The sequence below is a fragment of the Erythranthe guttata genome, chromosome 11 (assembly GCF_056151865.1).
Source record: "Erythranthe guttata isolate IM_541 chromosome 11, IM_541, whole genome shotgun sequence".
Taxonomy (NCBI): Eukaryota; Viridiplantae; Streptophyta; class Magnoliopsida; order Lamiales; family Phrymaceae; genus Erythranthe; species Erythranthe guttata.
The window spans coordinates 6,395,693-6,400,204 of record NC_142543.1 but is presented as its reverse complement, the minus strand read 5'-3'; positions in this window follow the sequence as shown (position 1 = coordinate 6,400,204).

The following is a 4,512-nucleotide window of genomic DNA, read 5'->3' as shown; positions in this document are numbered from 1 at the left end:
TCATAAGCTCAATCAACATCTACAGTCACTTTTAAATGTGGATTTCCAGACGCCAGATAATCCAGGGAGAAAATACCATGTCTGCCCCAATTAAGGGGTAAAATGTGTTCTTGGGGTAAACTGTGTTCTTTTTTCCTTGTTCATTAGTGTATCTTGAATTTGTTTATGTTACTTGATTCAAATTTTGGAATATTTTTTATGTTCATAATTGTATCACAGAAACCAAGCTACTGTGGTGTATTCAGGTGGTTGGAACCTGAAATATGTGGTCGATCCAAGATGATTATCCCTGCACTATTTAAGATGATTATCCTAGAAAGTGAAGTAGCTTGTTTCAAGGAGAAAGAAGCAAAATTGAACCAACTAGAAGGTCAAGTGGGTTTTTACAAATAGAAAGAAGAAAAATTGAACAAGTTAGAATATGAACTTAAAAAGGAAAGAAAGACCATTCAAAAAGAGACACGGAGTTGGACAAGTTGATTGCAATATAAATAGGAGGATTAAGTTGCAAGTTGGAGTTTTGGTGGTCATACATCTGTTCATTGCCATATTTATGATGAAAATGGCGATTGACACAAAAAGAGTTGCATATATGCAACTTAAGGACTAGTTTTGGTTGAATTGTTGTGCTTGGTTAATTTATGTTTGAATTTTATGTTGTTTGTAATTGTGAATTTCTTTTCAAATGTAATTTAAATTTATGAATGATTATATTGATGTTCTCAATTTTGTCTTATATTAAATGTTCGATTGGGTTATTAATATAGTACACATCCAGTAAGTGCAGTAACACATCAAGCAATACTTCAACTCTTTATGACAAAACCATACACTAAATGACACAAATAAAATATGACAACAATTTAAACCACATATCCATCATTTATGTCACTGAAAACAAAACAACAATTATATGTTGATCAAATCCAACAAACTGAAAATATAAAATTAACATAATTGTCTCTTAACCAAATCCAACTAACATATTGTCATTCATCAAACCAAAATGTAAAATAATATAATGTCATTCAAAAATCAAATTAAAACAAACTTAAAATAAGACAGGAAATTGTCTTGATCAATTGTCCTTAGAAGCAGCCTTGGAAGATGTGTTAGAACTAGCGTTGGAAGATGTGTTAGATATCTTGGAAGTTGTTGGGAAGCTGCCTTGGAAGCTGTTTTGGAGCAGTACTCTTGGAAACAGAGGTTTCAGAAGCACTAGCTCCAAATCCAAAGCCTGAGTTTCCCTTTAGTTGATTAGTTACAGTGGATATTAAATTGGACAGGTGATGAAATTCACACCCCTTTCATAATCATTGGAGCTTGGATTGTTGGAGAAGATTGGTTGGGTTATGATCAATGTTATCAGAACCGGACCGGACACAAAACCGGGTAAGGATTCGGGTCATGGTTGGACCGGTTCAACCGGGGTCAACTCGGGTTTTTTGTTATTTTAATTTTTTAATTATTTAATTATTTTTATAAATATAAAAATATTATTTTATATGTTTTTTTATGTATTCTTTATGTTTATTTCACCTTTACTCCTTTTTTTTGTAATCCAATTTTAATATATCATTTTTTTATAATTTTTCCCCTTTTACCTCTTCAGTCACCTACCCTCACTTCCAACTTTTCTTTTCTCTTCTCGTTCTGCAACTTCCAAGCCTAATCCCCTTTTTTTTCTTTTCTTTTTTTTTTCTCTCCATGTCCAGAAAAAACATCACCTTCCTCATCTACTCATGTTTCTCTTTGATTTTTCTCCATCTTCACCCTTCACTTCTTCATCTTTTTTGCTCGGTTTTATTTTTTCTTCAGCCCACAGATCTAGCCATTCCCAACTCGATCGAATCACCTACGACCAAGATCCGACCGTCCAAGGCAGTCCCCCGCCCAGATCCGACCACCACGGTGATCCTCCGCGCAAATCCGGCTTACCATCGTTTTAGCCTAAAACCCGGTTCTTTAACTGGTTCCCGGGTCTACCGGGTTTTCCGGTCGAACCGGGTTTTTGACGCTCTGACCCCGGTTAACTAATTTTTCGATTTTCGTGGTTGAACCAGACTATATTTTTGGCGGGTCGCAGTCGGACCGGCCGGTCCGGTCCGGTTCTGACAACATTGGTTATGATTAATCCAAAAAAGAAAATTAAGTTACTCACTAAAGTTATTAAAAAAAATTACAAAAAATTGTATCTAAATGTTAAATACCTTAAATGATCAAATTGTGTTTCTTATGTCGGTAACTTTCATATTCTTCTGATGTCTTTTAACATGCAATTATAAGAAACAATCTAACAAAATACTGAAATGTTTCTTTGAAATGTGGATTTGACTAAACCAAAAGAGAACCTGTAGGCTTTCCTTGTGTTTTGGAGCAGAAATTTGCACTTGTGGTGGTGCAGAATTTGGCACTTGTGTTGGTACAGTCCTTGGCACTTGTGGTGTTGAAGCTTGAGTTAAAGGCACTGGATTATCTTGTTCAGCTCCCATTCCAGCCTCCACATTGCCTTGATCAACCTGAAAAGTGCCTTTTTTTTGTATGTTTTAGAATTGTGCTTTGTGCCTCCACATGATTTGCACTTGTTTGTCCTTTTAACCCCTGCCAGTTTATGTGGATTTGAACCAACAGGTGGTTCATCTGGTTCCCTCCTCATTTTTTGAGGCATACCAACTTGTTTCTATGTAAATTGATGGTAATGAAGGCTTCAACACACTTGCAGGCCACATTTCAGGTCGATTTGGACCAAGTATCGGAGTTTCATAACACTTAGTATCAACACTATAACACTTGTGCAGATATGACTCAACTTCATCGCGGACAAATAGCTGAACATGAATGTCACATGGGATCCCAGTCAAATCTCATTTTCTACAACTGCACTTCCTCTCCTTGCATCAACTATGTGTTGATCAAAAGGTCCCATAATTTGAAAATTTCATTCATCAGACCTCATTGGGATGCATTCTCCAACTTCTTTCATTGCGTTTAGCAGCACCTGTTTGATCTTGGGACATAAAGGACCCTTCCGTAAGTGTTTTTTCTCTATTGATTTGAATTCTTGTCATTAACAGGTTTCTAATAGTTTCAAACAATCGGATAATTGATTTTTCTCTTGCATCAAGTATATAACTATTGAAACACGCATACATATTATTCAAGAGAATATCACACTTAGTGTATGCTGTGAAATGAGATTTAGTCTAGTTTTATGGAGGTTTTTTGGATAACCGAAGATGCTACATTCTCATCTATACCTCTCAATTCATGCATTCTTCTTTTGAACTCATCAACGTTAGTATCTCTAGTTGTTGCCCAAATAGCAGATTTTAGTCAATCCAGTGAAACCATCCCTTTTTATGTTATTGTGCATGTGTCTCACACAATACCTATTTTCAGCATTGGGCATCAAGCTTTCAAAGGCTGGAATCAAGCATTTTAGCTTGTCAGACATATAAGTCCATGTGTGCTCATTTTCACTAAAGTTCACATCACCATTCAACATATTTATAAACCAAAGCAACTTCTTTTGTATCACTTTCAACTATAGCATATGCAATTCGATAGATTTTTTTTATTTGGATCTAATCCAACTACACTCAATAACTGACCCCCATGGTTACCCTTCAGAAAACAACCATCAATCCCAACCACTGGCCTAAAACCATTTCTAAACCCAAAATAACATGGATTAAAACACATATAAAATCTTTTGGATTTGTTCTCATCGTTCAATTGCATTTTCACTGTAGAACATGGATTGGTTATCCCTGATTCTTGACAATAACTCTATATCTTGCTGAATTGTTGCTCTAAAGTCCCCTGGATTATTTTCAATGATTTCATTATTGCTCTATAAGATTGTGATTTAGTCACATTATCTATCAAAGTGGTACATATTTCATTCTAAAATTCAATCGTACATAACTTTGGATTTTCTTTCAATTTTTTTACAAAAGTCTTCCTAAGCCTGATTTAATGCTTGGGTTGCTGTAATTCTAAGATGTGAACAATCTTATCTAGGGCCACAAAATCAAAAAAAATATATATATATTCCCTCCTATATAAAACATGTTTTCTCCATGTTTCATAATTCCACCATGTTACATGTTCAAAGTAAAACAAGTGGACTCACCAATTTCATTTAAATTAAATTATTTTTTTAAGTTTTTATAATATAAAAGACACAGAGAAAAAGCACAAAAAAAGAGAAAACACACAATTAGTCAAGTAACTAAACTACAAATTTAAGAAAAGGTATTGTAATTGGGGGTAAAACCAAGCTGCAAAACACTCCTCGACATTTTCTTATATGGGCTTCGCGCAACCCTAGACCAGTTTCCACCTCCAGATGTCTTATGGATTTATGAGATTACGATCTAGGGTTTATGGATTGAGACAGAAATATGTTGAGAAATTTGTGATAACATTTGCTAGTGCTAACAGGATTGTGAGAGAGATAGAAATTTGGGAATCTAAGTTTTCTAGGGTTTACAGGATTGAAAGAGTGAA